The 13,489-nt window shown below is 35.5% G+C and overlaps 1 protein-coding gene across 2 annotated transcripts in view; it reads left to right on the forward strand.

The window, feature by feature from the left end:
• Positions 1–13,489, forward strand: part of ARHGAP15 (Rho GTPase activating protein 15) — a 575,155-nt gene that overhangs the window by 28,390 nt on the left and 533,276 nt on the right. The gene's annotated exons all lie outside the window — the stretch shown is intronic.

The following is a 13,489-nucleotide window of genomic DNA, read 5'->3' on the forward strand; positions in this document are numbered from 1 at the left end:
TGGTAACTTGCAGCTGAGGCCATAGGATGTTACAAAATTATTTATGCAATGCTAGCCACTCTTTTGGACCCTGGCTCTATTTTGTTTCTCACAGTGAGAGCAAGAGCAAGAAATAGGTTAGCTGGGGACAGGCTGTGAGTCCCAGTCACCCTGCAGAAACATGTGAGCTATTAATTGAGTGTTCTGTTAATATCATAGGGGCCTATGAAATATTCAGCTCCCTAACTGAGTTATTAAATGAGATCAACTTGCTGAGTAGCATGTTACCGATTACATTTATTCCCTGTTTTTCACTTGAATTTCAAGTGCAGAATTAACCCACAATGATCTCAGGAGCCTAAGAAATATATGACTTTAATCATTCTTTCCTCAGGTATCATAGACAAATTTAGCATGAGGAAGCCAGTGATTATATTTTTGGAGTGAGAAATACATCCCTAGATAAGGATGCATTTTTCTTTCTTTACTTTCTCATTTAAAAGTATTGTCTGCTGGGAGGAACAGCACAGCCAGCCTGTCTTGGCTTTGAAACCTGCTAAAACGTTCCTCAACCATGAACTTGAGATAGATAGTAGTTAGAGTAAATTATTGGAATCTCTATAATGTATTATCAGTAAGAACTGTACCTTTGAAAAAGTTTAAAAGTTAAGTATATTTAATGATGCCTAACATATTTTATTGGCTGTGTTTAACAAAAGGCACTATGCCGCAGTTGTTTTTGACAAGCATGAAAACATCACAGCATGAGACTGCAAAAGGAATTATGGAGAGAAATTACAAGTGATCCATCTCTCAATGAATTATCCACCTCAATAGCCTGCAGAACTCAGCTACCAATTAACACCTACTTTATTACATGTTGGGATGTACTTAATAACTTTCATGTGTTTATGCACTATTACCTTGACTGATGCCTCTTGTACAATTAGGCATAATTGGCATATCAATATGCAAAAGTTAAAAGGATTAACCCTCTTAAAACTAATGAGCATTTCTGTATCCAGCTGCTAAATGAGACAAAATTAGCATTTTTCACTTTTGGGCAGGATTTTATCATGCAGTTTCTCATTGTTGATATTACCTTGTTACATAACTTTAGTTTGGGGGGTTATATGCTGGACTGCTAGAGAATCAGAGTTTTCCAAAGTTAAATTAGCTATAATTATCCCAGCTTTTGTTTCCGCATTCTTAGTTAGCCTGGGCAATATGTATTCCTCGATAAGGAACAAAAATAAAAGTTACTTTTGGTTATGCGTGCTCAGTGCATAATTATATAAAAGGGGTATTTTAGTGAGGATATGTCATTTCACCGAGAAAACTTGGCTCAGAGATACTGTATTGAAAGCTTGCCATGGCACTAATTTTCTTTCTGTCTCAGTTCTTTTCATCTCTTTTTTCCATGCACAATTTTCTGACTAGATACTGACAGAATGTAAAGTATTTTGGCATATTTATTCAAACAAGCCTGTTAAAGATATCTGCTCAAGCTAAACTAAGAACTTGATTTTTCAGAAGTTGGAGGTTGGGGTGAGGTCAAGGGGGGAGATTTTGAACTTAGGAGAAGTGGGAGGAGATGTATAGTAAAAATGCATTCACAAGTTCACATGTAGCATGGTTTGCTGTAACAGAGACATACATCTAATGTGTACAGAAAAAAATTAAGGGTACTTAGAGACTATATATGTATCATGCATCCTATTTAATATATATGGCATATATATACTATTTGTCACTGGCATATCAATTATGCAAATCTAATATAGACTTATTGGAGTATATAATAACAAGAATCTGATATTACATTAATATGATTTAACTTATTACAAGAAATGATAAAAAGATTCTAGGGTCACATTAATTATATAATTTTGTCAATACATAAATTCCTCTTTTAAAATTTTGCTTAATTAAAAATATGTTTAATATAAATGTGAACTCAGAACACCACATAAAATTCTTCTATATATACAATGAGCCTATATTCTTGGTAACGTAAATCGAGGAGTATTTTGAAATGCCAACATAAATATTTATTCGACCAGAAGCTATGCAAGCACAGGTGAATTTACTTGTTGAATTAAAGTTTTGATTTCCTAAGTGCTGCAGGGAAGCATTCCAGTAAGACAGGTATCAATACTCTATTAGTATTTTATTGGTAGTATGCATCATTTTCTTTAAACACCAAATAATCATTTTTATGTGGTTAATAAGATCAATGCTTTTCAAAATTGAAAGAGGCCAATTTGCTTCCTAAGAAACATTGAAGAGGTGGAAAGTTTGGATATAGAATGACATGGTTAGTAAGAAAATTACGCATCTGTGAGAGCGATCTGGAGAGCTTCATTTGGTAGGGAGGGAATGCTCTTTGGTCTCAGTGATTTGTTGTCTCACCCTGGGCACTGGAGTGAGACCTCTTAAAGGTGGACTGTGATTTACCCGAATGTGCTAAACACAGAAGCAGAAGGCTTAGTTAACATTAATGGGGGTAAGTAAAGTGTGCCTCTTTAAGGGCTAAAAAAGCTAATATGCAATCCAGCAAATTTCTAACACAAAAGGTTTAATGTGGCTTTGATGTTATTTATAAGAGGGATGCCCAGTCTACCAGACAGTTTAGAATAGATATTAATGAAGAGTTTAAATAGCCCAAGTCAGGAAACTGCAGACATAGGATTTGCAGGCAGGAGCAGTTCCAGCATTTAATACTGGTGTCTTAAACAGCAACATATATGAATATTCACTATTTCCATCATGTAAACCCCACCAAAGTGCATCACTCCATTGTGGACAGGGAAATGTTTTTTCATTAGTGTTCAGATAAAGACTTAGGTCATGCCATTCCTAAACATTAACATACAAGACTCCTTTTGCTTCTCTTCCCAGACAGTGCTCTTTCATTTTTCTTTTTAATCTATTATAAGGAAAAAGAGGAAACAATTTTCTTTTGTTTCTTACTTCTGTGATTATAGGATACTTGCCAAAGTTGTGGCTAGCTAAAAAGGCAGACATAAAAATTGCTACTAAAAATATAAGCCTTCTGTTTAGCAGAGATTTTGAGAAATATTATGAGACTATAGGACTTGCCCATGTTTACTTCAAATCAAGCTTATAGTTAGGTTTGAGGCTTTGTTTGTATAAATTGTCCTGAAGTGGATCCTGATATTTAATTAAAATGACACTAAATCACATTGAATTGATAAGACTTGGCATCTCAAACAAAGGTAATTGCCCGTATTGGTTTTGTGCAAAAATAGCACTGCTTGGAAAATGTGCAGCCAACACAGACTGTCAACTCCACTTATAGATCAATATGTGAAAACCATTGATCAGGCAGGCATGTATAACAGTAACACTTTGCATTTATTTGTTGTTTTTATACCACATTAAGGCTTACAGGATTATAGGCTTCCTAAATATTTTGACTTCCTCATAAATATATGATCTGTTGCATGTTAATTAAATGAGAGTCTGCAGCCATTTCTAAAATTGTTTTTAGTTTGATGATTTCCTTTTATTGCTGTGGATCATATGATCTGAAAATGGATTAGTTTCTTTCTGCATAAAGATTATTAAAGCTTATTTTAATGTGTCCTATTTACTGTAAGATGTGGCTGCCTTTTTGCTTTGAAAAATATAGATACAGACAATTATTTTCTGTTAGTGAGTGGCTGATCTTTTTATTAACTGGGCGTTCTCAGTGCTCAGGGTAGAATTATTTCTTGACATATTTTGGACACCCTGTAGATAACGGGTCTTCTTGATTTCTCCTGATAGAATTTGTTTTCTTTCTTTTTTATCTAGCTCTGTACTACAGGCATCTGATCAAACATTATGTAGAAAATAAACTGATCAACTCAATTAAATTCTAGACACACACAAATATAATTTGAATTCTGTTTTTCTCATTCGAGAACAAGCCTCATGAACTGCTCTTATACACCGCCTTCTGCAGTTAAATCTTTCTTATCTCATCAGTGTAAGGACAGTGTTTTGTTCCTAATCTTTATTGAACTATTGTGGATGACATTTGTAAGCCATTTTGGTTTATAAGGAAAAGCTGGAGGACAGTGAAGTGAGACTCTCCATAGATCCAAACCTCAGATATGACTACGCAATAATGTGTCTTCCACTGCAATTTTCTTTGCCACTGAGAGGTCAATTTTGTTGAGAAATCTTTTTATATCTTCTATATACATTAGGAGTACTGCTTTCAAGACAATACTTAGTTTTATATATGGTATTAAAACAATAAAAGAAACACAATTTCAGAAATAGAAAAAAAAAAACCAAGAAAGAAAGGAATCATGAAATTCAAGGGTTACCTAAGGTAATTAGTCTGCTGTAGAGCAGAAGAAAACAGTTATTAGCTAGATTTTTGGCTTTTGTGTAAAATGCCCTGGGTTAGGGGGTGGGGGAAGAATCACTAGAGATTTCTTTCCTTGTCCTTGCCATCCCATGTCATCTCATGCTGTGAAAATCTTTAACTCTGTTTACCAAACACAAATTGGACTTGCCAAAGGTTCAGGAAGTTTTCATGCATCGGCAGTGTGGAGCCTGTACTTCAAAGAATGAGCCGGGGCTCTTGAGTTCACGTCCACGGTTGCGTCCTTTCCATTTTAACTTGAGCATAGCTAAATTTGTTTATAATCTCCTACTGATTGAACATGGCGCTGAATGTACATGAGATACATTTTTTTTAAAGTTAGTCCTCTGATTACTAATTTGAATCCAAAACTCTAACCTTGTTAGCATCTGGACTTATTTCCATAATAACAACCCCTTCAGAACCTACAAAGTAATGAATAATTGACAACAAATGAAATGTTTTGATAGTTGTCGGCACAAAGCATGTTTAATGTTTTGTGTTGCTTCCTAGCTAATTATGTAGATGACACATTTGTCAGACCTTGACTGCCATTAGAAACGTGTTTCCAGAGGGGAGAAAAACAGGCTATTCATAGAGTAATTAACTAGAATGCTCAATGACCTGTGAGAGATTCAAATCGCTGCCAGTTCAGACATTGTTTTGTTACAGAAGCAGAGGGGTAATTAAAATTCCAAATTACAGTCCTATGATGGAGCATTTGTTTGTTGACAGTATACTCTTACTCTAGTTTGTTAATTCTTTTTTAAATTGCTTCTAATCCATTTTATAGCTTTAGGAGTTCCGTCTTTGAATTTACTGACAACTAATATTATGGTAAATTGTACTTCAGTGGAGTGCTGTGTGTCTCACAGTTTCAAGGGAGCACAAGGTGGGCGGGATAAAAATAGCTCCTTCCCTAAGCTGACATATCAGGTGCTGTCAGTGGGAATGCCACTAACGTGGAACATCTTGTTAAAAACTGCTTTTCCAATTCTGGATTAAGGGAAGATGTCCTGGTAGAAAATACAGAGATAAAAAGGAAGGCAACAATGAACATCTAAAAGGGAGGGGAAAAAACCCCTAATCTCCTAATAGGAAATGACTGATTAAGGTGTTCTTAAGGAGAAGAGAGGAATTAGGGCTGAAGATGATCTGGGGAAAGGTGCTGTGTTCAACACAGAAGATGCAAGAGTCTGTAGGAACGCTTTCATAGATCATTCAAAAAAGGGCATTTTTATAGCAATACCTTCCATCTCAGGTCAGTAACAAATTGTAGGATGATGGGTGTAACCTATGAATTTTTTCAAGGCATTATTGGTATAGTTTACAAATCTGTAAGGCTAACATTATATTAGTCTAAAAAATTCAGCTCAAGAGAAATACTTATTTAGGTTGCTGAAAGTGAGAATATAGTTTTCTTAAAAAGATTTGACAGAAGTCACACGGTGTTTGATGTAGGCGAGCTGACAGAGGCATCCAGTGAGCGTTGATTATCCCCAAGTCACTGTCAGCTAGGATTGATTTTCACTTTCTCCATTTATGTAACGGTTCCTGTAATACAGCTGACCCCGAATCACGTTACCTTGTCATTTCTCTGCATGGATCAAGAAGAGATGAGCTGAAAATAGCTAGACACTGACCTTGAACTTGCCAGAAAAGTGAGAAGTGACAGTGGGGTTTTTCTGTAGTTCACGTACAAAGATAAAGGCGAACTGTTCCTCTGTTGAGTTCGCTGTAGCAGCACAAGGGGGCAGAGCAGTACTAGAGATTACAGGTGAAATAGCTTTTGCTCCAGCGTGTAAAGCCTCTGAAAAACCAAATCGAGCCAGGGGTCTCATTTTTACATCTTAGTGTAGACATAAAGGAGAATTACTGATGAATCAAAATCTGGGGTCCCCTGATGTTCATAATCAGTAATCTAAAAGTGTACATTCTAATTAAAAAAGGTTACCTAATACTCTGTGTGGCAGCTACTATGCTTTTCCACTAAATCATTTGCAGCCTCTCTTATTTAATTCATGTAATACTCTTCACCCTGAAAATAACTTTGGAACCATAGTCACTACTATTAAGAGAATTTTATGGCAGATTCCTAAGGTGATATGTGTCATTTCAGGTACAATTGTATCAGAACCTGGCAAGTTTTTATACTATTAAGGATCAAAACCCCACAGTTAAAACTGGACAGTATTATATGGTGATGTACACACACAAAGTGGTAAAATACACGCTGATAAATAATGTTTTCCATTTGATTTACGTTTTTCTATACCTTGCACATCTTCCCATTTTAATACTTGCCTCAGTTTTCAGAAATTTCCTTTGATAGATCATCATTATAACCTCGATTAATCTAAAACACAGTATGTTGAACATTGTCCTTTGATTGCTAGCACTTAGTTAAGCGAAATCATCATTGTACTGATGTGAAGTGTTTCTCATAAATGACACTCACAGAACTTGCCAAGTGAAGCAGAGAAGTGAAGCAGGTTGAGAACTAGAAGAACAAATACTGACTTGAGCATCTTTCCATGTGTGGTGGTACAATAACATTGCAGACCTCTACAGTAACAAAATCCCTTCTTGGATATAGTGGATTCTTTCTGTGAGTGTATGCACACACACACACACACACACACACACATCTATTTTACACATATACGTATATAGTAAATAATATATATTTATATACACATACATACATATATACATCTTTCACTTCAGAGAAAGATATATATATTTTATACATTTGAGCTTATTTTTATATTCTAAGAAAAATAGCCACATACATATATTTACAAGCTGAAATGCCAAGATTGCTTCAATACTTTTCTCTCCATAGGTTTAACTCAGGACAAACTGACAATGTTAAGATCTGAGAAATGAGTAGAATTCCAGTATGTTTCAAGGATGGAATAAATAGGAGATCATTTTATTGCCAGAAATGAGGTTGAAAATATTCAAAGTGTTATCACAGAAATCTATAATACCTACGTTCTGGCTTCACATGGAAGAAAATAGCTTGTGCTTCAGGCATAAGATCCCCAACATAGGTTTTGGGGTGTGTGTGTGTGTGTGTGTGTGTGTGTGTGTGTGTGTGTGTGTTTAGCAGGGGTGGGGATGGGTTGGTGTCTAAAACTGATGTCTTTGAAGGCAATCCTGAAGAACAGTTGCATTTCTTTAGAGTCACACAATCTACTTTGCATTCCTGCTCCTCAGAGTGTGCAGAAGACCTCTTGCGTGCCCTCCCCCAGGTGGTAGGAAACCTATCCCTAAATGGTTGATTAGCTTCTGCTTCTGAGGTAAAGGCAAACATAAAGGTGTCGGCTGCTAAACCACTTCCCCAGAGTTGTTATTCTTCCTCCTTCAGTGTGTAAGGCTTTTAATAAGGGACTCTAGTCCCTCATGTGTTCAGATTCGGTTTATTGTTACCATCTGTTTAATTACCCTCTCAGGTTTGTGTTGGGAAGCATGAAAGTATTTTATCCAGCCTTTGATTCCCTGCGTTCCTAAAGAGATGTGGGTAAAGTACATGTCAGTTTTCAAAAAGCATATTAAAAACTGATAAGCAGAACCATCTCCAAACAATACCATGTAAGAAAAAGGCATTATTTTTTTTATATGAATGTGTGTTGCAAGAAATTAGCAAATGTACAGCGATGTGGCACTCTCTTCCCAAAATGATACCATCTTCTTTACGTGCACTCTTATAAGCTTCTCCTTTGAGATGATGGATTTTTATGATTCCCATTCACTTTGAATGTACTGGCAATAAGTTTATTGGGGAAGAGATATGGGATTTGAGTTGTAACAGGATGTACGGTTGTCATATGTCAAGCAAGTTTAAGGATATGCTAAAGTGGAAGATAAATCATGTACTCCAAAAGTGAAGATAGAATCTTTGGGGAGGGTGAAAAAACCCAGAGGAAATTCAGTTACTGTATTTTCTTCTCTTTCTCCTCCTTGTTATTATTACATTCTATCTTTTTTTTTCCCCTGAAGAAGCACCATCATGTTGTTTCTGGTGGCCACTGTAATCACCATGATATGGTGCATTTTTCCACATGTAAATGCCTTTGATAACAAAATTACACTGACTGACACAGACCTCTCACTCATTTATGTCCAAATTATTTTATACGCCAGCAATGTGGGTGAAATGAAACATAACATAAAATGAAACAAAACCAAACTCTGGTGTTTTAAGTAGCAAAATGTTGTAGAAGTCTGGCTCTGAAAACCAAAAGGAAATAAATCAGGTGATTAAACTTCCTAAATAAAACAAAAAAAGTCAAATGGCTACTAAGATTTCATTTTTATTTATCCCTTAGGAGATAATTTCAGTAAGTGATTTTTTTTCCCCTGAGATTCTGAGGTATTAGATTAAGAATGTGCTTGAAAGTGTTCAGAAATGGTAGTCTTGTTTTTATGTGACTGCCCTTCCACGATATCATAAGCCCAAACAACCATGGTACTATATTTTTTATCCTTCATGAAGAAACCAGGGCTGTTCTTGCCTCATAATCTTGTATTATTTCTGTGGAGGAGGAGGGATAGTGATGACACTAACTTTCCTCCACTACTTTTGGACACCTGACCTGCTTTCTTTCCCACAGGGTAAAAGGAAGCTGCAGTCTTCGTATTTCCAATGAGAAGGGACATGTGTCTCCTTGCATTGAATTGTCTTAGATCATATCATGTAGCACAAAGTGACCCAATATAGGAAGACAGGAAAACAAAGTGACAGTTTTGTTTGCTCAAATATAAACACCAACATCAAAACATGGGGGTAGATCCTAGAGGCCTGCTGCCAGGTTGCAGGAATTAAAACAGTAAAAGCTGATACTCTGTATTTAAATAAAATGTATTCAAGGCATAGTCTATAATTAGCAGGGAAAGGATAATGAACAAATAAGCTTAGCTCAGGTTAGACAAACTGAGTGTGACTACTACTGTTTTTAAAATCCACGAGAAAGTGAATCTGGCTGATACTTGATAATATATCACCCACTGTGGTCTTGCTTTATTGATCATAGCCTGACAATGGGTAACCTTTCATGGCAACTTCCTCTTTTACCATGAATTATTGACAATATTCATGCCAATAGCACATGATCAAATAGACAGGAATGAAGTTTACATTCCTGGATATGCTATCCTTAACCTCCATGCTTTTAATATCATAGTTAAAAAGGAAAAAGAAAAAGAAAAAGACAGGAAGTTAAAAAAGAAAACATTTTCTTACTTGTCTTGAAAATACTAACTAATTAGCTTTGACTTTCACACAGATTATTAATTTGACACATTTATAGTTCTCATCTACAACACATTTTGAGTATTAAAGCCCAAAATATAAGAGAATATTATAGTTGCTATTTTTACCCTGGCATCCTCTATCTTCTATAATGCAAATCCTAGAAAATGTTACTCTAATGGTGTGTCCTAGAGTCCCTGCATTAATAATTTCATGCTCAAGGAGTTGTCATCATTTCAGCTCTGCCTCTGTTTGTGGCTCTTTAAGAGTCCTCAAAATGGAAAGTGGGTGAGCAGGTCAACTACTTTCATCCATTCACTCATTAGTTCATTCTTTCATTCATTTGGCAGATATTTATTGGCACTTCCTGTGTGTCAGAGACAACTTTGAAAGGTGGGGACACAAAACAAAAAGATTCTCAGTCCTCTTGGAGTTTCCATTCAAGAGAGGTAGGATCCTTATCTTGAGCTAGCCCGGACTCAGCCCGTTTGCTTCCTAGATATCTTCATTGTCACCACCAGCGCCTCCTCACTCTCAATACTGGTACTAGCATCATGTACCTTACATTTTATCACTAATACTGTACAGTGTTTAAAGTTGGTCTGTGAAATAAGAGTCCTTTACTATCTCTTCTTGTATATGCATTCTGTGGGTTGTAAATATCAAACAGGACTTTATTTTTAAATTTGAAATTGTGGAACTCCCACCCGATTCTAGCCTACTTTAAACTCTCTTTTGCACACTTTGATGTATTTCCTATGTTTTTTTTTTCCTTTGGCAAACACACATTACTAGAGTACTTTCTTTGGTAACAAGCCAGGTGTAAGTACCCTCATCTGGTTAAATTTATAATGCTTCTTTTATTCATCACCCATTCTTAGTCCTCCTTCCTTAGTCTTAATGAACTTATGATAAACATTTAGCTGGTGTTGAAATAATAATTTTTATGAATACGTATTAAAATGTTAGTATGTTTACTTGACATCTACGACTGTTCATCCTTTCAACATGAAAATTGAATACAGATCCAATGTAGACTTTTACAGAACATTCAAAATTTTCACCAGGTTCTTGACTTTTAAAAAAATGTTTATTGTGATCTTTGCCGTTGAGGTCTGGCAGAAGATTGTCCGCCAGGTTCCCATGATTCATGGAATTCTGTGAGGTTGATCAGGAAAGGGATGACTTAATTTACAAACCCACCTAAGCAGTCCCTATCATTAGTGTTACCCTCATCAGTTTAAGAGGAGCATGCCATCGTGGTCCTTAAAACACATTGCCAGGATACTAATGTCTCATGCACTAAAACAAAGGTGATAACACTAACCACAAAGCAAAGATCAGAGAATGCAGGCTCAGTTGGCAATATGAGCTATTTTGAGGCTTACTCCATTCAGGAAAAAGAAAAAAAGGAAAAAAAAACTTTTTGAAGAATAATTTCATCAAATTGCATAGACAGATTGCATCAAAAGACAGTAACATCCACGTTTTGAAGTAAACCAGTTGGCCAGTTTAAAGATGTAGCTCCACCTAAGGCAAGGTGATTCTTAGATCTTTCTGAATACAGGCATATTTCCCTTTATTGTGCTTTATTTCACTTCACAGACATTTGCATTTTTTTTAAATAAATTGAAGGTTTGGGGCAACCCTGAATCCAGCAAGTTTATTAGTGCCAGTTTTCCAACAACATTTGCTCATTTCATGTCTCTGTGTCACCTTTTGGTAATTCTTGTGATATTTAAAATTTTTTCCTTATAATGTTTCTTATGGTGATCTGTTACCAGTTATCCTTGATGTTACCATCTTAATTGTTTTAGCATTTTCTAGTAATCAAATATCTTTAAATTAAGGTATGTACATTTTTTAGATGTAATGCTATTACACATATAATAGATTAAAATATAGTGTAAACATAACTTTTACGTATACTAGGAAACCAAAACTTCTATGTGACTAGCTTTATTGTGACATTAGCTTTATTGTGGTGATCTGGAACTTCACCCACAACGTCTCCAAGGTATGCTTGTACTTGATCATCCACAAAATTGGTTCTATTGAGACCTCACAGTTTCTTATTTCTCTCATGTGTGCATAATTGGACAGCAGTCTTGTTCTGAGAATGAACAAGGAAACCCAGATTAGATTCTGGGTGCATTAAAGAGAACCGTTTTGCACCTTTTGATTGTCAATCTGAGCTTCTCTTTACTCATGCTGCCCTTTATAATTCTGAGTTCCCCACATCCTGCCTGACTGCATAGCCGAAACCAGTCTTGGAAGGTCTATGCTTTCCAGCATCACTAACATGTACCTAGAACTCTGATAGTTTCCTTTCACCTATGCTTTAAGGACTTGTTTAAGGACAGTATTGACTTTATATATACTAGTGACAAGAGGCTAATGGGTCTAAAGCAGAAAAAAAAGTGTCTGACCCAGTTTTGCCACAGGTATTTTTTTGGGAGATAATGTTTTTAAAATTTTGAATTTGAAAGCCTATAGTTGGAATAGCCTTGTCTTTGTCAATTTATGAAACCTGCTTAGCCCTGAAGACATTTCAGTTTGAAATCTTAAATTTATTTCGTGACTGACTATTTAGAATTGAGAACATAATGTGGAAAGTCAGAAGATGACAATTGTTAGTTATCAATTTGAAAATTTAGAAGATGACAATTGTTAGTCATACATTTGGAAATGTAGTCCCTACCACATTTCACTGACAGTGTGAAAACATTCTGTTATATAGCTAAATATGAATTTTCTTATTCAGATTTTTTCATTTGGGATTAATTTCAATTTTAGACTCTTACACATTATTATAAATTAACAAACTACTTGCTGCCTTTTAGACAACACTAAAAAATAACTGTGATTATCTATGGAAATAGAGTTCTCTTGTCACCAAGTTATAAATATTCTGTTTATTCTGGTTTAACTATGATTTAACTTTTTTGGGTTTTGTTAAATATTTCTGAAAACTTGATGATAAGCTGCTTTGTATCTAAGTGAAACAGTGCACTTCTAAATATAAAAAAAGAATCACACCAGACCCTTGGAAATTAGAAATGATGCTAACTGCTCACAATATTATACAAAATCTTAATCAACTTAGGTTTGACTAATCATCTTACTATTTATCATCTACTTTACATTTTTACTGATGAAGCTTAATTTGAAGACTATTAAACTTTGTTAGAATTTTTATTTCTTTTTCAATTAACATGTAACATCTTGTAAGAAATGAAACACAAAAAATGAACTCCACAAACAGTCTCAACTTGGCTTCCTATAGCCAAAATTTATTTTTCTGGAGTATCGGTTTTACCAAATCATAAGCTATGCGCCTTCATGGAGAGAAGATAGGTTCACATGAGGAAGTAAAAAAGTCCTTTGAAATGAAGATCAAAGAGCTCTCAAAGATCTCTAGACCTTTGTATTTTGCATGTTGAATCTAACCTAAAAATGTGTTTTGTCTGGCCCAGAGAGTACTTTTTCCTTCTTGCTTTTTAATTGAGCTGACATTTTAACATTGTGAGCTTTCACAAAAATTTGTGTGTGTGACATCTCAAAATATCTGAAATTTTGGCATCCATAGGGCTGGCTTCTCAAAGAGCACACAATAACCAGGTAGAGGTAAGTAGATGTTGCCCTGTCTAGGTGGGGCAAGTGGCCTCTCATTCACAGCACTCTTCACTGGGTCCTGTTACCTACCTGACATCTGAGTTGGCAATGCCAGCTTTAGCATATCTATTCCAACCTTCTTTAAGTGCCCACTAAGGAAAAAAAATAAGCTGCATTATCATTCAGGTAGCTGCAAGACTCGTGTTTCCAACTGAATTTAACTTTTCTAATTTTCCTCCTTCTAGGTGGGGATAAGG

The sequence above is a fragment of the Camelus bactrianus genome, chromosome 5, assembly GCF_048773025.1.
Source record: "Camelus bactrianus isolate YW-2024 breed Bactrian camel chromosome 5, ASM4877302v1, whole genome shotgun sequence".
Classification (NCBI taxonomy): domain Eukaryota; kingdom Metazoa; phylum Chordata; class Mammalia; order Artiodactyla; family Camelidae; genus Camelus; species Camelus bactrianus.